Source organism: Ranitomeya variabilis, chromosome 6 (assembly GCF_051348905.1).
Source record: "Ranitomeya variabilis isolate aRanVar5 chromosome 6, aRanVar5.hap1, whole genome shotgun sequence".
Lineage (NCBI taxonomy): Eukaryota > Metazoa > Chordata > Amphibia > Anura > Dendrobatidae > Ranitomeya > Ranitomeya variabilis.
In genome coordinates, this window is record NC_135237.1 from 98,867,722 (window position 1) to 98,888,120 (window position 20,399).

Genomic DNA, 20,399 nt, shown 5'->3' on the forward strand with positions numbered 1-20,399 from the left:
GATGACTTCTAGAGTTTGATTTTATTTTGTCGTGTCATATCCTAAAATGCACATTATCGCATACATACCTTATATACCTTGAATATATATATATATTCAAGGTGTAATTTGTAAACATGATGGGATGGTAATCCGAGAACCCAAGTAATTTTTTAGGAATATTTATATTGTCTGGTCATTATGCTCAGTAGGCATCATCCCTTCTGCTGTCTGGAGCTGACATTCCTTTCATTATGTCCGTGTTTGAGTGAGGTTAACAGGTGCAGGGTTGTCTACTGGTCTGCAGTGACGTGTGACTGGCACCTCCTACCTGTGCTACCTGTACAATCCCACAGCCTCCTGCACATTACTCGCTGTTCAGTGCTGGGATTGCTACGTCTCTCCACCTGGATCTACTGAGGACTATGAGTCCCAAAGACACCTGAATGTCACCTGCCGCCCTGACCAAGGGTCTATAGCTGACACTGTGCTGGACACCTGCTCTTCTTGTTGCTGTTTTCCTTCCCTGCTCCTGTGAGATTCGTAAGAAAACACAGAGGTGCTGCTTACAGGTGAGCACTGGCCTCCTGGGACCCTGCGGCTATGGCACCCAGAACAGTAGAAGTGATGAGATATTGTGTATCCAGTGTATAAGTCCTCCATACTGGATGCCAGAATGCCTACATTCGGGATATTTTTCAGAATTAGGATATATTAGAAGTAAAGTTCTGGGTACTCGATGTTAGATGGCTAATTTATGTTTATTTATATGGCGTCACATTGTTATCTTTGATTATATGTAGCAGAAATATGTTTGATGTTGAGTTGACTGCTCAAAATAGAAAAAAGCGTGAAAGCTGATAACATCTGTCTCCAGGAGACTTCTAGAAAAATGATTTTTGCATGTTAGAAGGTAATTTCCATATATGTCTCCTAGATATACAGTACTGTATATAGTTGCAATGATCATTTCTTGGGGTGTCTGTGAGCACTGATTCTAGAGGTGGACATGACCCTTTGATAAACGCTTGAACCCCCTTTGCATTGCATTGATGGCTGTCTCTGGGCAAATATACTGGAGGACCATTGAAAACACTTACTCTTCATTTTGTGTGGTTTGTTAGAGTTTTCCAGTGTTGCAAATTTATAAATCTAGTTCCATGCAAGTGGATTTTTTTTTTTTTAAATACAGTAGTTTTTGATGCACTTTTTTCAAGCCAAAACCAGAAGGTTATTCAGCGAAAGGAAGGCGTACAAGTTATTTTTTTGTTTCCTGTAACTTTGAATCTACTTATCGCCTTGGCACAGAAAAGCATTATGCGTGAAAGCACCTGGAAGGACGTTTAAGTCCTTGAGGAAACCCCCACAAGGAGCCTCAAACTCACAGTCCCCCACCATGAAGAGTCACAAGATAGACAGATTTCCCCTTTTAATTCACTGTTTACAAATGCTGAGCTTTCTTCTAAATACCATGTATGACCAGATGGTAAAAATGTAGTACCACAACCAAATTTATAAAAGGCTATAATTATGAGAGGAAATAGGGAACATGTATTGTGCAGAATAATATGTGAATATTTCCCTGGGTACACACATGCATGCAAATAGTAAAGGTTGCTCTAAGTCAGTCTATGGCTATGCTACGTATTCTTTTTAGAAGCGTTGGTTTCATTTAGCTGTGTGATAAAAATTTAATCTGATCCTTCGGTTTTGTGTAAATAAAGTGAAGTCATTGTATGAGGGAAAAGTTATGCAACATTCTAATATGCTCTGACTTTCATTAACTCACCATATTCAAGGTCCCCATTACTTGTCAGTAACTGGAAACATTCATGTTTACATCCAGACGCTGAATAAGACTGATTACAATTGCATCCAATCTAGGAAATCATCAGAGAGACTCAGTTTACATCTGCATTTGTCATTTTCCATTGTCCTGCCTTGTAATAGGAGCAGAATAATGAACCTGATGGTAATGGTGGATCTGTCACACGATGGACACCAGGAGGCACCCAATGGACTGCATTGACTATAATGGTGTTCCACGGGTTTCCTTCAAGGTGTCCTTGACATATATGTACCGTATATCATTTTCCTTGATATATATATATATATATATATATATATATATATATATATATATATATATATATATATATAATCTTAGCTGTGATTTCGCTAACAACAAGCCTTATGTTGTTAAGGGGCCAAAGCTCTGGACAACAACTTAGCTTAAGGCCTCATTCAGACATCTGTTTTTCGAGTATGTGTTTCTCAAGGACGAGTTATTCATGGGTAGAATGCACACCCATTATGGTCTATGGGGCTTTTCACATGTATGTATTTTTTGAGTGTGCATGCTGGCAAAAAAAAACCAAGCACAGACATGTCCATTTTTGATCCAAGTCCACGGGTCAAGATCACACATACTATTCTGGACATGGCCTATGAGTGAGAGAGGGTCTATGTGAAATGTTGAGTGCTCCTCAAAGGCCACGTTCACACATTCAGTATTTGATCAGCATTTTACATCAGTATTTGTAAGCCAAAACCAGGAGTGGGTGATAAATACAGAAGTGGTGCATATGTTTCTATTATACTTTTCCTAAAATTGTTCCACTCCTGGTTTTGGCTTACAAATACTGATGTAAAAATTATGCAAAATACTGACCAAAATACTGAACATGGCCTTAGGCTGTATTCCCATGATGAGTTTTTGATGTGTATTTTCGCTGGGTTGAAAACGCTGTGTCTTACAGTTCTAGCAAAGTGGATTGGATTTATAGATATCTCATGCCCACTGTGCTTTTTGGTTAAAAACTCAGAATAATCTTTACTGGAATTGTAAGAGACTGCATTTTGGAAACAACAAAAATACACATTTGGGGTATACAATATAAAATATTTGCTTTTGCGTCCTGGTAAAACATTTTCAAAACGTGCCTTGTGACCGAACACATTAGGACCTTACCCGTAAAATAATCCGTTCCATAGTCAGCAGTATGCTATGACTTATCTGCCTCTGGCTGTTTATGAGACAGAAATAGTGTGCAGTCATTTACTTGCAGGTCATTTTTTGGCTGACAGCTTGGGATAATTCACCTTGACAATGAGGTGATTGCTAACTGGCTGCCGCAGGTAACTGCATGAAAGGTAATCCCTGATTAGAGCTGTCCTTCAACTTCCCCTTGTCAATTGTGTTCAAAGAGAAATTGTCCTATATAATAATAATCTCTTTATTTATATAGCGCCAAGGTATTCTGCAGCGCTTTACAGGTTGCACACATTATCATCACTGTCCTCGATGGGGCTTACAATCTAAATTCCCTGTCAGTATGTCTTTGGAGTGTGGGAGGAAACCAGAGAACCTGGAGGAAACCCACGCAAACACAGGGAGAACATACAAACTCCTTGCAGATATTGTCCTTGGTGGGATTTGAACCCAGGACTCCAGCGCTGCAATGCTATCCACTGAGCCACCATGCTGCCCTTAGGAGCGTTTCTGATGTTGCAGAATTTCTTCACCAACCAGCATTGGGTTCTTTCTGTGTTTTAGTGAGTTTTTAAGGCTACGTTCCCATGATGAGATTTTGTTGCGTTTTTGACGCAGTGTATTTTTAATGCATCAAAAACACGGCGTTTTACAGTTCCAGCAAAGTGTATGAGATTTATGGAGAACTCGTGCCCATTGTGCTACTTTATTTGTTGCATAGACTGACCTGCAGTGCGTTGTTGAAATCCACAACATGTCCATTTCTCTTGTGAGTACTGAGTTTTATGTGTGGATTTTCCCAAGGTAAAAAACGCACATAAGTTTTTAGTACGTTTCTTTGGCAGAAACATATAAAAAATGCATGTTATCTGCACATAACTATATCAATAAAGTTTTGTCAAAGCCAAATTCCAGGAAGTATCAAAAACAAAGCAGCTTTATTTACAACACGACACACCAACAAGAGATAAAAACGCAGGGTCAAAAATGCAATAAAATGCATGATAAATAACAACGTGCACAAAAACGCAATGAAAAATAGCATATAACCTAATTTAAATAGGTGCAGAAATTCTGCGGCATGGAAAGTAGCCTAATATGCATTTTATCTCTCTCTTTCCCACTGCAGTGTTTCTTTCCTTTTGGGGCGTCATGTTTTAAATAAAACTGCCTTATTTTGAAAACTTCCTATCGCTTGGCTGTGGTAAAACTAGATAAAATCATGTGCGGATTACATTCGTTTTTCGCGAATTTCCCCTGTTGTAATAAAAATGCATGGGCATACAGACGGTATGGACCCACAGGCCGTACACCGATGGTAAAAACAGACACATAGACTGTACACTGCAGGTAAAAACTGATACATGGACTGTACACTGATGGTAAAAAAAGGGCACATGGACCATACACTGATGGCAAAACGGGCACACAGACCATACACTGATCGTAAAAGGACACACGGACCGTACACTGATGGTAAAACGGACGCACGGACCGTACACTGATGGTAAAACGGATACATGGACTGTACACTGATGGTAAAAAAAGATCACATGGACCATACACTGATGGCAAAACGGGCACACGGACCATACATTGATGGTAAAACGGGCACACAGACCGTACACTGATGGCAAAACGGGCACACAGACCGTACACTGATGGTAAAACGGGCACACAGACCGTACACTGATGGCAAAACGGGCACACAGACCGTACACTGATGGTAAAACGGATACATGGACTGTACACTGATGGTAAAACGGATACATGGACTGTACACTGATGGCAAAACGGGCACACAGACCATACACTGATGGTAAAATGGGCACACAGACCGTACACTGATGGCAAAATGGGCACACAGCCCGTACACTGAGGGTAAAACGGGCACACAGACCGTACACTGATGGCAAAACGGGTACACAGACCTTACACTGATGGTAAAATGGGCACACAGACCGTACACTGATGGCAAAACGGGTACACAGAACTTACACTGATGGTAAAATGGGCACACAGACCGTACACTGATGGTAAAACGGGCACACAGACCGTACACTAATGGCAAAATGGGCACACAGACCATACACTGATGGTAAAATGGGCACACAGACCGTACACTAATGGTGAAAGGACACACGGACCGTACACTGATGGTAAAAAAGGGCACATGGGCCGTACACTGATGGAAAAAACAGACACACGGACAGTACACCAATGGTAAAAATGGGCACATGGATCATACACTGCTGGTAAAAACGGGCACAGAGACCGTACACTGATGATAAAACGGACACACGGACTGTACACTAATGGTAAAAATGGACGCAAGAATTGTACACTATTAACACACTGATCCAAAACAATGATGACACCGGTACCATTTTTTCACGTATGTGTTTAAAAACGAACATGTAAATAAGGCCTAAGTGCAAGTTTGCACATTGCATATTTGCTGCAGATTTCCTTTGCAGATTTCAGCATTGTAGCATTGTACTACAGCCAGTCTAATAAATCTCACCAACAAGTTGCAGAAAATTTCTATACACAAAAATTGTAGTACCGTATGTCAATTCCTTATATAGGACACATGGATTTCATACCTTGCCATGCAAAGGGAGGACTTTATGTCAAATTTGTTGCAAAATCCACATGATGTAGATATACTGCTACAGATGAACATATTCTAAGTCTGTGTGCCCACGATGAGTTTCTAACGCTGAATATTTTCTCTGCTTCAATAACGCGGCTTCTTACAGTTCCAGCTAAGTGGATGGGAGGTATAAAAAAATCTCCTGCCCACTGTGATTTATTTTACTCAGCGCTAACTGAACTGCGGTGCTTGTTTGAAATCCGCAACATATCAATTTCTTGGACCCTGAGTTTTAAGTGTAGATTTTTCTAATAAACTTGCATCTGATGTGCAAAATCCACAGATAAAAAATGAATGCGTTTTTATCACATTTCTGTAGCGAACACACATAAAAAAGCATGTAATGAGCACATGACTATATTAATAACGTTTTGTCAAAGCCAAACACCAGGAGGTATAAAAAAAAACAGCTTTACATTACATAAGAACTAGAGTCAAAACATGCAGTGCCAAAAATGTATGCATTTAAAAAAACAAAATGAAAAATCTCAAGTAACCTAATCTGCTTAATAGGTGCAGAAAGTCTCAAACAGCTAAAACTCATTGTGGGAACGAAGCTTATTCCCATGTGGTTGGTACATTCCTATCCTTCCCTATATACCTCTCTACATTTCATGAGTGTTTGTATGTTTGTTGCTTTCTGTTATCCCTGTTTTGTCTTTGTCTACCTTTCTGTCCCATACCTCATGGGATTGGGGAGGGGAAAGATCAGGGTTTAACAGGGGAATAGTAAGGACAGAGACTCGGGCCTCTCTACCTTCAAGAGTATCCCCGGGATAGGGATAGTTAGGTTCCCAGTTCCAACGACAGTTTGAGGCCCCCCTTCCTTACCGAAGACCGTCACAATGTAACAGTAATTATATAATAGGTGCGCATAGTGTAATGACATAAAGGCGTCCATAATATAATGCCATAGTGGTGTCCATAGTAATGATGTACAGTGGCTTGCGAAAGTATTTGCTCCCTTGGCTTTTTACCTATTTTGTTACATTACAACCTGTGCCTAAATAATTTTGTAATCCAACTTGTGTGTGATACATCAGCACTAAATAGTTTAAGTTGAGTGTGAAATATATAGGCATAAATTAAGTTTACGGAATCAAATAATTAAAAATTGGCATGTGCATATGTATTCACACCTTTTGCTATGAAACCCCTAAAAAATTTTATTGCACGCAATTTCCTTCATAAGTCACATGCTTAATGAAAGGATGTCCACCTGTGTGCAATCTAAGTGTCACATGGTCTGTCAGCATATACAAACCTTTTCTGAAAGGCGACAGAGGCTGCAACACCATTAACAAGAGGCACCACTAACCAAACACACTGAAGGCCAAGGCGATGTAACAAGTCAGGAACAAAGTTGTTGAGAAGTAAAGGTTGGGTTGCAAAAATATATCCCAATCTCTGATGATCCCCTGGAGCACCATCAAATCCATTATCATCAAATGGAAAGAACATGGTACTACAGCAAAACCTGTCAAGAGAGGGTCGCTCAACAAAACTCTCAGCCCAGTCATCAAGGAGGGCATTAATCAGAGAGGCAGTACAGAGACCAAAGGTGACCCTGAAGGAGCTGCAGAGTTCCCAAGCAGAGACTAGAGTATCTCTCCATACGACTACAATAAGCTTCATAAAGGTGGCCGTTACTGAAAAGTGGGCAGAAAAAAGCCTTTACTTACACACAAAAATTGTAAGTTTTTGTGTTTGCCAAAAGACAAGTAGGACACTCCCCAAATGTGAGGCGCAAGGTGCTGTAGTCAGATGAGACCAAAATGTAACTTTTTGGCCACCATGGTCAGCGCTTTGTCTAGCATCAAACCAACACAAGTCGTCACCAACAAGAACAGCATCCTCAAAGTGAAACATGGTGGTGGCAGCTTCATGCTGTGGGGATGTTTTCAGCAGCAAAGACAGGGAAAATGGTCTGACTTGAGGGGAAGATGAATGGTGCAATATTCTTGAGTAAAAGCTGTTTCATTCTGTCAGTGATTTGAGACTGGTATGGAAGTTCACTTTCCATCAATACAATGATCCAAGGCATACTGCTAAAGTAACACTCGAGTGGTTTAAGGGGAAACACGTAAATGTTTTATGTTTTGGAGTGGTCTAGTCAAAGCCCAGACCTTAACCCAATTGAGAATCTGTGGCCAGACTTGAAGATTGTTGTTCACTAGAGGAAGCCATCTAATTTGAAAGAGCTGGAGCAGTTTTGCCTTGATAAATGGGCAAAAATCCCACTGGCAAAGTATGGAAAGCTCATAGACACTTATCCAAAATGTCTTGCAACTGTAGTTGCTGCAAAAGGAGACTCTACAAAGTACTCACTTTACGGCGTGAATAATAATACACACTTAAAGTTTCAGTTATTTTGTCATATTAGTTGTTTCTTTCACAATAAAAAGAAAACCAAATGTTCACAGTTGTAGTCAGGTTCTTTACATAAACTGATGCAAACTCTCAAAAAGACAGTAACATTGCAGGTTGTGAGGTAGCAAAACACAAAAAATGTCAATGGGATGAATACTTTCACAAGCCACTGTAATGGTGTACATAGTGATAGGACATAGTGATTTCCATAGTGTAATGATGTAATGGTGTCTATAGTGCAAGGACAGAATGGTGTCCATTGTAATGATATAATGGTGTCCATAGTGTAATGACGTAGTGGAGCAGAGCCTATGTTATAGTACATCTATTCTATATCATTGCCCAATAAAAGATCTTGTACAGCAGAATGCCAAGTTCTGACACATAAATCTGATTTACAGGACAGACTTGTGTAGGGTATGGATATTGGAAAATGTACTGTATATGTTTTAAAAGTGATTGACTAACGCAAGAAATAATTTTCCCTTTTGTTATTCTATGAGCTGAATGTGGCTGGGTCTCATAAAGTGAGGATGATGAAGAGTAGTAAGCACTAAAGATCTGACACTCGGTAGCTATGTGAGACTACTACTCCTGTGATAAAACTACCTGTTTCACTGTGATATTAGTAATATTTCATGGCACTGTTCGATTTGAGTAAGCATGCTATGGGTCACTAGATATTGTAGGTAACACTTGATGCCATGCAGAGGTATACATATGTGACTGATGCCTCTCATCTGATTTCAGGATTCTTAGGGCAGTGCTGGTTTGCTCTAAAGACTATTATCTGCCAAGCCAAATGTTTAACCCTGAAAGTAATGCTAATGCCAAATCCCTGGCACAATAAAATGTTTACTCTGCAAGCAATGAACAGGTGTATTCAGGGCCAGGTCACTTGACAAAGGCAATGCTAGGTGGATGAATTACCTGTGTTATATCATACATATTAATACTACAGCATTCCCATTCGACTAGTTTTTGTGATGCTTTTCCTATTGATGTAAATCAGAGAAAGGACTTTTATAAACTATTTTATTTAATGAGCTTCAGCTCGATCTCTGACCATGGTGACTTGATGGATGAACGCTGTGTAGGAAGATTACCGGTATCTTGTCCATGCCTAGGTAGGTCCACCAGGGTCTTCTGTGCTGTTATATTGATTGTATCAGGACATCTTCACCTTGTCTCTTCTATTCTTCCAACCATGATGTCCTTCTCCAGCGATTGCTCTTTCCATATGATGTGCCAAAGTAGGGAAGTCGTAGCTTGGTGATCCTTGCTTCCAGTGACAATGTCTTGCTTGATTTATTTCAAGATTGATTTGTTTGTTCTTCTTGCCATCCATGGTACTGATAGCATCCTTCTCCAGCATCACATTTTGAAGGTACTGATTCTTCTTCTGTCTTGTTTCTTTAATATCGCCTCTATGTTACTACACAAAAGACCAGACTTTGTAAGAGCCGTGTCTTCTTTGCCAGTGAAATGTTCCTCAATTTGAAGACCTTGTCCAGTGACTGCATTGTTGATTTGCCCATAGCTATTCTCCTATTGACTTCTGGTGTCATCACTGCATCTTGAGTGATTATTGATCCGAGTTGTTTGAAGTCCTTTACAATTTCCAGTTTGTTGTCGTTCATCCCAAATGTGTTCCGGTCGTACCTGGCAGTAGTCAATATCTTTGTCTTCTTTGTATTGAGTAGGAGTCCCCTGTTCGAGCTTTCCTTCTTCACACTACTTACTAAGTAATTAATTCCATATACGCTTGTTGCAATCAATGTTGCATCGTCTGTGTATTTTTAAATTGTTCATCATTCGTCCAGCAAATTTCAGCCTTCCTATAAATTGCTTCTGCATATAAATTGAACAGAAATGGTGACAGGTTGCAGCCTTGTCTGATGCCTCACTCTACTCTGAACCATGTTGTGTCGCCATCTTCCATTCGGACTGTTGCTTCTAGGTCGATGTAAAGTTCGTAATGAGGCTAAACAAATGGTTCGGCACACCTATATCCTTCATGGTATTCCAAAGTTTCTGGTGATCAACACAGTCAAAGGCTTTGCTGTAGTCGATGAAGCAAAATAGATCTTGTATTCTTTGGCCTTTTCCATTATCCATCTTATATTAGCAATTACTGTACACCTCCTGTTCCTCTGCCTTTTCTGAATTCTGCTTATTCTTCTGGCAGCTCTTTGTCAAAGTAAGGCTGTAGCCTTCTTTGTAGGATCTTCAGAAGTTTTTTTGTGGCATAAGGTATGAGCACAATAGTCTGATAGTTTCCACAGTTGGTAGCATCTCCCTTCTCTGGAATAGGAATAAACTCCAATCTTCCCCAGTCCTTAGGACATTTACCAGTTATCCATATCTGTTGACACGGGCATGTGATGACATCAACTGCTGCTTCAGAAGACTTTATTATTATTATTATTATTATTATATATTTATAAACTACATGTGCTTAATTATTTAGTGCAGTTTTGCAATAGATTTGTTAGAAATATCTCTAGCAACATTTATATCCAGGTTCTGATTTATGAATTTTTAATGCAGCATCCATTCCAGGGACATAGCTAGAAGAGACTACTAGGTTCGGCAGAATGAGTTTATGATAAACTTTGCACTTTGTGATCATAATAAAATTGCCCCTGTTTAAAGCGCTTCTACAAAGTAGCCACCATGTAGCACGATTGAGTAGTAAAATGAGAAATAATTTGACACAGTGATCAGAAGAACTGATGACAACTTTTCCTATTGACTTTATCCACCCAGTAACCATGTCACCATTTCTGCTTACAACGTGATAACATTTCATGCATTGTGCCCCCCTCCCTATGTATAATTAAACAATGGATGTGATCATGTCAAGCACATCGTATTATATTGCAATCAGTTACTTCCTATAATTCACATAAAGGGAAATAATATTCTTTCTCAATATCATCAAATCCAATTGAATAAATGTAATAAACTAATAAAGTAAAAGATATCTTCGAAAATGAAGTTCCCCAATACCATTCTACTATTAGTTTTATCAGGCACATCAAAAGGCAATTTCCTGAATATCTCTATTATGATAGTAAAACAGGTGTAACTAAAAAATGGCTCAGTCTGATGGTAGAGGACAACTCAAGGAAATATGGTTATAAGTTAGCTCTGATGAATTTAAAAGGGCTGTCCTATTTTTAAGGCATATAGAAGCATATGGCATAATTGTTTGATAGATGTGGGTCCCATTGCAGTGACCCGCATCAGTCTCCAGATCACTGATAAAGGCGCCTAGGTGTGGTTTCTGAGGAGAGCCAAGTCTTTGCCAAACAATTGCCTTCATGTATGTAGTTTCACAAAACAGTATGGAACTGTAGAAAAAGTCCACTGTAGGATGTGTTTGCGAGGGGGACCCCGAGTAGGATTGAGTAGCTATCTAGTGTAAGATGATGTTGACAGCATGTGACAACCTTTCCCGTAGCATTGTCATTCACTACACATCAGAAGAAGTGGTGACATCCATTGAACAGTTAGACCAACACATCTATCTTTTACTCTGATTAGGGGAGATGTAAAATAGACAGATTCGATATATAAATAGACAGTTTCAATAACAGGGTTTTTCTTAAGAAATGCTCACAAAGAACTTGTTTTGCTTTGCTCAATCAACTCCGAATAACTAAGTAAACCAAACGCACAGGCGAAACCAAAATCTAATTTGTATCTGTTCATCTCTGTATCTACGTGTTCCTTCAGGGAATTTACACAGCATGCCCTACTCAGCTGTCTGATTAGAAAGGCCTTCAACAAATTATGTTGTTTCGGCCTGACCACTGTTTGCAGTGTTTGACTAAGGATGGGTGCATACGCCGAAAATGAATACAGGAAGGCTTGATTCACGTTAGCCACAGCATGGTCAAACCAGTGTTTGCCTAGTTTTTATTACACGGGTAAAGACATGAGGTTCGTAGTGCACATTTTAATCAAAATGTGTCAGCCCATATGACAGCAATAAGGCAGCCTTATTTAGATGAGACCCTATTTTCTTATTTATATGGAACACTATACAAACGGACCTTTCGTTATGCTTAGATCTCAAATGGGGAGCAATAGGATCCGGGTATGCTTTATCCTAATTTAAATCAGACTTGGTCAAATGGGGGGATAGGGTACATGATCAGTGTAGAAGTAGGCACATCATCCTAGTGTTGGAAGCACTATCATATCAAATTAGCATGAAGGTGCTCGTACACCGCCAAGGCTAGCAGATTGGTTTTTAGACTTTGATGAAAATATGCGGAAAGTGCTTCATATTTTTAAGTTTGCAGCAATAGTCTAATTCATATACTCAAAGTCGCACAGTAGCTTTGTGTTTGTCTGAGGAGAAAGTCCCAAAAGAAATGTATTATCCTGGTTGACACGTTTCGATACTTCTTTTTCATAACCTAATGTTAACAAATGTTAAATACGGTATGTCATTTTTTATTATGAAGTCTCGTGATAGACCTGCTTTAAAGCCATTCTTTACACAACCTTTCCTATTCACTTATATAACATATCTCTGTATCTAATTCCAAATTTCTCAATATTGCAGAAGGAGAGTTAAGAAGAACTGAGGATATTCACGTCAACTTGGACTAAGGATAAAACTGATCATGGCAGAAAGTGCTACAGGAAAGAGTAGCACCAACAACTGGTGGAAATCACTGACTGTCCGTAAAAAATCTAAGGAGATTTCTGTCTATACTTCAGAAAACTCTGATGACAGGTCATGGGGAGTAGTCGGTGGATCCCTAAGTTCCTCCCCTGGGTCTAGAGAAAATCAGCACCCTAACTCAATGTCTAGTGGTGCAACAGAACTCAATAATGACGCCAAGTCAGATAAGTCACATGCTGCCAACACTGGTAGGAGGAACCTCAAGATTTCTCGCTCAGGAAGGTTCAAGGAGAAGAGGAAAGTTCGTGCCACTTTACCAGATAGCTCAAAGTTCTTTCAAGAGAACCCATCTTCACATTCAAACGATGAGAGACAATGAAGTCTAAGGAATCATGCTAACTAGAGACCAATCAAATATTGCATCAAAAGGCTGCTGAAGGGCCATTTCTGCTTTTTTTGTGATTCGCTTGGCATCAACACTTTGCATTGTGTCACTGTGGTTTAATGCCATGCTTATTGGAACGTGAGTTAGTTCATCAATATAACAAGGACATATTGTGTGTTTCATAGTCAAAGGGCAAAAAAAAAGTTTTCTGTCCAAAGGTTGGTGTTAGTGAAAGTTAATTGCATTTATAAAATGTAATTGTACAATAGATTTATCTATGAAGAGATAAATCTCTAGAAAAACAAGGACTTTTGAAGAAACAAATCTGAGATGAAAATTAAGGTCTGTACTTGATACATGGTGCTAAGATGTAGCACTAATTATTTTTTAATTTCTGGTGACTTGAGAAGCTTTATCACAGTGGCTTCCAAGCTGCATCTGTCCAGCTGTTGCCGAACTGCTACTCCAAGCTGACTTGGAGTAGTAGATCTGTAAAACCAGATTAGTGACAGGTAGTGTGGGACAACACTGCTTCATTACTTCTGTTCTATGTCGCCATTTAGCTGCATTAACATGTCAGGTTAATGGATATTCACAAGTGTAAGATTTGTTACAAAATTTCTAAAACTTAAGCATGCGTATTTCTAGTTATTGTCCAAATGCCTATAAAATACACAGATCAGCAACTTTGCAAATACTACTGATTATAAAACCACCTACTGTTTTGTACCTCTATATTCAAACTTACGTGGTCACCTCCAATGGAGTCTACAACCGGGGTGGGGAATCTTTTTCCTGCGAAGGGCAGCCATTTGGATATTTATACCACACTTCTGGGGCCATACAAATTGTGCGCCAACTCCACTCATAATGTACATCTTGACGCTGGCTCTGATGTCAAGGCGTATGCTTTCATTGCACATGCCTCAGAGTTCAGAAGTGAACACTGTGTGATCATGATCACAGAGCAAGAAGAAATTAATGGGCCCGCGCCCATCAAATATACCCACCGGCACAATCACTGTGGTGCCTGGTAATCTGCTCGGTGTCCGGATAAAAGGTCATCGAGGGCTGTAAATGGCTTGCAGGCCTGAGGTTCCCCACTCCTGGTCTACAAAGCCCTGTGTATTCTTATCTCCACTGCCTTGGTCAGAAGCTAGAAGACGCTACCTTTAAAATTAGTCCTATCACTATAAGGCCGGTTTCACACGTCAGTGCCTCCAGTATGTGTAGTGACAGTTTTCTCACATACCGGAGACACTGACACACGTAGACCCATTCAAATGAATGGGTCTATGCAGATGTCAGCATGATTTCACAAACTGTGTGTCCGTGTGCAAAACACGCTGACATGTCTGTTTTTGTGCAGCTGCAAGGATAACACAGACCCATACAAATCAATGGGTCCGGTAAACATGTACCGCACACAGATTCCGTCCATGTGCCATCCATGTGGTGTCCGTGTGCTTTTTTAAAGTCATGCGGTTAAAATTAAACAAATAGTTTCACTACACAGATGCCACATGGATGCCACACGGATGGTACACACGGATAGCACACGAATGCCACACGGATGTTCCACACGGACACGGATGTCTCCGGTACCGTGTTTACAGGTACTGGAAATATCAGGACATGTGAAACCGGCCTAAATATGATTATTTTGGAACAATCACAATGAGGAGAATTTATCAAGATTGGCATTTCATATACACGTGTTGACATTAAAAACACGCGGACGTCACGTGCACCAAGTCTATTCAGAGGTGCAGACCCCTTTTAAGCTTGGTGTATCCTGAGCTGCTGGTGTGCCAGAAAATAAAATCTGCCATAGATTTTGTGCAGTACAATTTGTCACACAGTGGACAGTCCCTGCACCACGTTTAGCTAAGCCTCATCAACTTTTTTAGAAAAGTGATAGGTTGGTACAAAAAAGTAAAAAAGTCACAAAATGTTTGGGAAATAAGACGTTTTCAACTTTAAATGATAAGTTCCCCCTGTGTTTTTTGTTGTTGCAAACTCCATTAAAATGAATGGAAAAGGCATAGAAATGTTTGTAACAAGTTTGTCATGTGTGAAGATACAGTAATAGCACCAATGCTTTTCATGAAACCCAAGACGATTGTAACATGAAAAAATATCGACTTGCCTATTGTCAAAGATTTCATAATTGAAGGATCCATTATTTATTTTTGTAAAGATAGCGGAGATTTCTATATCAAAACTTTTTTTTCTATATTCTGATAACATTTAAATTTATTTCTTAATGTAAAATTTGGGCCTTTTTTGATAAAGGCTAAAAGGATTTACTGCTTTGAAGAGTCGCTGAGCAGATTAATTTTGTTCTGATTTAGAACCTTTATAAAGAATCACTCTCCTCAAGTGCACTTTGAACTGGAATATTTTCGTAGTTTTCTAGTCGTGTAGTTAGGGAGGGGCTGCTTTTGTATGTTTAAAGAAAAAAAAACTTCTGATCAAATATTTTGTAATTGATGTTCATTCCATTCGTGAAGATGGATGCCGAAATGCCATTGCTCTAATGAATATTAAAAAAAAAAATGTTGACACTGAGGCACGATTCATCGCTTTATTTCGAACGTTTTGGTCTGAACTTACTAGAATAAACATAGGCCTCATTCAGATGTCTGTTTTTCACGTACATGTCCAATCCATTTTTTTCACATATAGATCTTATACCAGTTAGGCCACGTGCACACATGGAGTATTTGGTACGTTTTTTACCTCAGTATTTGTAAGACAAAACCAGGAGTGGAACAAACAGAGGAAAAGAATAACAGAAACATGTCACCACTTCTGCATTTTTCACCCACTCCTGGGGTACAAACTCATCAGTATTTTTACTGCGTCCAAAGCGCTGTCTCATTTTGAACACAGGTAAGTCCACAAGTGGATTTACCGCATTCAATATATTTCTATCGATGTAACTTTTGTTGCGTCTCCACATCAGAAATTGACATCCTGCGGTCTTGAAAGACGTGTTGCATGTCAGTCTCCGCGGGTGATCTGCAGGCGACTACGCACAGTGGACATCGGATTTCTAGAAATCCCATCCACCAGGCTGTAACATCTGGCCGCTGCAGTTTTGACACTACATAAATATGTAGCGCCCAACCCGCATGAGTTCCTGATTATGGGCACCTGCCCTAATAGCCTATGGACTTATTTTGTGTCCCAAAAAAAATAAATCCACCATTTTTATCCAGTTTGCTGATCTAACTCCCAGTGGATGGGTCTGTAAAAAAAAAAAGGGATAGTACTCAGACGCCATCCGTTTGTCATCTGAGTGCAGTGTGTTTTTTTTTTTTTTACTGTTTAGAAAGTAAGAGAAGCTTGGGAATTTATTTTTTCATACAAGTAATATGGATGGTATGGTAAGAATGAACGCATGGACTAAAAACTGCTGAAAATTACACACTGATAAAAACACGTCATTACACAGCACGCTTGAATGAGGCCCTATAATGATTTAATACATTCCATGTGCAGAGCTGCAGAATAGGTTTCCAATACATAAATGAGTTTTTATTTTATTTTTGTTCGTTTATATCATTGGTATAAAAAAGAATTTAGTAAAAAAAAAATCGTATTGGAGAAAAGGGTGAACCTCACCCCTAAGGCCGGTTTCACACGTCAGTGGCTCCGGTACGTGAGGTGACAGTTTCCTCACGTACCGGAGACACTGACACACGTAGACCCATAAAAATCAATGCATCTGTTCAGATGTCATTGATTTTTTGCGGACCGTGTGTCCGTGTGCCAAACACGGAGACATGTCAGTGTTCGTGGGAGCGCACGTTTTACACGGACCCAATAGAGTCAATGGGTCCGCGTAAAACACGGACCTCACACGGACATTCTCCGTCTGGGGTCCGTGTGCGTGCAGGAGACAGCGCTACAGTAAGCGCTGTCCCCCCCACATGGTGCTGAAGCCGGTATTCATATCTTCCCTGTAGCAGCGTTTGCTATAGAGAAAATATGAAGAATAGTGTTAAAAATAAAGATCCATGTGTCCGCCGCCCCCCCCACCCCCTGTGCGCCCCCCCCGCTGGTCAGAAAATTCTTACTCGCTCCTTCCTGGTCTGGCCGCGCCTCCTACTGTATGCGGTCACGTGGGGCCGATCATTTACAATCATGAATAGTCGGCTCCGCCCCTATGGGAGGTGGAGCCACATATTCATGACTGTAAATGATCGGCCCCACGTGACCGCATGCAGGAGAAGCCGCGGCCAGACCAGGAAGCAGCGAGGGAGGCGGGTAAGTATTTTCTGACCAGCGGGGGGCGCACAGGGGGTGGGGGGGCGGCGGACACCTAAATCTTTATTTTTAACACTATTCTTCATATTTTCTCTGCAGCAAACGCTACTGCAGAGAGGATATGAATCGCAGCTTCAGCACCATGCAGAGTGGGTACCACACGCTCCGTGTGGTACCCACTCGCCATACGGGCGGCACACGTGTGCCGCACGTATGGCCTCCGTGAGTTCCCAGGCACACGGACACGGATAACTCCGGTACCGATTTATTCCGGTACCGGAATTATCTGGATGTGTGGGACAGCCCTTAGGTTGTATTGCATTCGCCTCTCCAGTACAAACCTGTACAGTCTCCATTTGCTGGCATACAGGTTTCTATGTGTTCAGTATATACAGATATATTCTCCTCTAGAAGCCAAACTCTGGAGACATACAAACAGACAGACAGGTACAAAATGGAGTCATAATATGGGATTAGGCATGAGGCCTAAGGATAGATTTACACTGCTGGCACTGCAAAGCATACAAAAAATAACATGTCCACTGGTTCTGTATAAGGTCCTTGGAAGACATAAATCTTCTGCAAGTGACTACACACATATTTATACATATAAATGAGATCAGCATAAGGGCTCCTACAGGCTCCTACAGGCAACTGTGAAAATCGGATGAATGCTATCCATGGTAGTGACGGATAGTACTCGTACTGATGTTATTCTATGATGCTGTACCCATGTCCGATTTTTTTTTCCTTGGACCGAATGGTAAGAGGAAAAAAAATTGCAGCATTTACAATTTGCCTCTGGAAATCAGATGGCAATTACCCATTCAATTCTATGGGTCCATCGTCCATGAAAAAAATTGGTCCCACTCTGATCAAACTCTGATCACACTAGGCTTAAGTTTTCTTTTTCTCTAAGCTAAACTGGCCTAATTTTTCTAACCTCTCCTTATGAGAGACACCCCCCATCCCGTGTAATAATCTAGTTGCTCACCTTTGAACCCCGCCTAGCTTTCCAATATCCTTTTCAGATTATGGCCACTGACTGGATCACAAAATCCAGATATATCCTTTCAACTAGACTTATAAAGCATTAACATTACTTTAGGATCACACATTTTCATCTCTCTATGTATCCTGTAGTCAGAATATCAAGGTCCGGGGCCTGGGAACATCCAGCAGAGGGCGCCTCACCGCAGCTCAAGGTAACTACAGGTCACCCTGCTTTCCATTCAGTACCCGGGGTTTTACAGGCAGGAGCGAGTGCATTAGCACAGCTCCTGGCTGTAAAATGATTTAACCCCTTCAGATGGATTTACATCGTGGGACATAACGACGGAAGGTATGGAATATTGTTGTTTGTTTTTTTAACTTTGTTTCAGGACGATGGTCTTCAGGTGGATTAAGAGTCTAATAAAATATTACAACAACGTGTCTTTATTTCATTAAAATACTTTGTAATAATGTGTGTGTTTTATTAACCATTTAGTACTATTGGATTAATAATGGATAGGTGTCATAATTGACGCCTCTCCATTATTAATCTGGCTTAATGTCACCTTACAATAGCAAGGTGACATTAACCCTTCATTACCCCATATCCCACCACTACACGGGAGTGGGAAGAGAGAGGCCAAGTGCCAGAATAGGCGCATTTTCCAGATGTGCCTTTTCTGGGGTGGCTGGGGGCAGATGTTTGTAGCCAGGGGGTCAATAACCATGGACCCTCTCTTGACGTGTGGGGTACGCTTGATTCACAGGCCTCTGATAATTTTACTGTCCATACCAAGTCCACTTATCAATACCAACCCCCACACCATATTAACATCATTTTATAAACCCCTTCCCCCAAAAAATAACATTACACCTGATTTTGGATTAAATGGCCACAGCAGCCTTTTATTAACATAACAATACAAAAATTAAACAATAACCCAAACTAGGAAGGGGTGGTCCTCGAAGCCACAAATTAGTATTTCCAATGTTCCTATTAACTATTCCTTTTTTGGCCTCCAGGCTTAATCTTACCCCCAGCCGCGAAGCACCGGCTCGGAGGCAACTAATGACCAGCCCGGCCAAAAAACCAACCAATACCAAGTCCCATAATTATCCGTTCCACCAAATGATCAGCCACATCCACTCCTAAAGTACTCCGGGGGAGTCCAGGACCAATATAGATCCCCCCCCCTTCCAAACCACCATCGCCCTCTCCACCAACTTCGAGGACCTCCCTCCCCCGCCTTACTGCTATGACAAAATTCACATATTTCAAATGACCGAAAAACATTAATAACGTTAACAACCCTTATACCTAAAATTCCCAAGCTTTAATTACCAACCCAAAATTAGGGAGGGTGGGTGGGAGCTTCGTACGCTGGCAGACTGGCCTGTAAAAGAAGGCTCCAGCAGTCTGGGTGACGTGTCCTCTTTTGGCGGTTTATCTGTTAACCGCCCGTGCAAGCTCTCAGCCCCCACCTCCTCCTCTCCACCCCCTTTCTAAGTCCTCCCCCTTCCTCTATTCAAAAAACTCCTCACAGCCCATTTAACCCCACAGTGCCCAATTAACCCCCTGTGGCCCTGATGTTCCCATGCGACCCCGTCATGGCGGCCTCCCTTGATGTCCCTGGGGGCCCAGTACGGCCTTTCTAGACTATTAATATCTGCCCTCAGTCACTGGCTTTACCACTCTGGCGGAGAAAATTGCGCGGGAGCCCACGCCAATTTTTTCCGCGATTTAACCCTTTATTTTACAAGCTACAGTGCCCAAATTTTGCACATACACACTACTAACATTAGTAGTGTGGAATATGCAAAAAAAAAAAGGGATATGAGATGGTTTACTGTATGTAGACCATGTCTCATATCATGTCGGGTTTGGGAAGGAGAAATGAAAAGCCGGCAATTGAATTACCGGCTTTTCTATAGAACACCGCTGCGTATTTCTCACAAGTCACACTGTTGGTCCGTGTGTAATCCGTATTTTTCTCGCCCCCATAGACTTTCATTGGCGATTTTTTTGCGCAATACGGTGACAAACGCAGCATGCTGCGATTTTCTACGGCCGTACAAGACCGTATATTACGGATCAGTAAAATACAGC

General features: G+C 40.8%; 1 long non-coding RNA gene across 1 annotated transcript; it reads left to right on the plus strand.

Moving 5' to 3' along the window:
• Positions 1–334: 334 nt before the first annotated feature.
• On the plus strand, positions 335–18,460 carry LOC143781911 (uncharacterized). The gene is made up of 3 exons (XR_013216836.1): positions 335–551; positions 12,577–16,661; positions 17,610–18,460. It is a non-coding gene; the product is annotated as an uncharacterized LOC143781911 (long non-coding RNA).
• Positions 18,461–20,399: the final 1,939 nt, after the last annotated feature.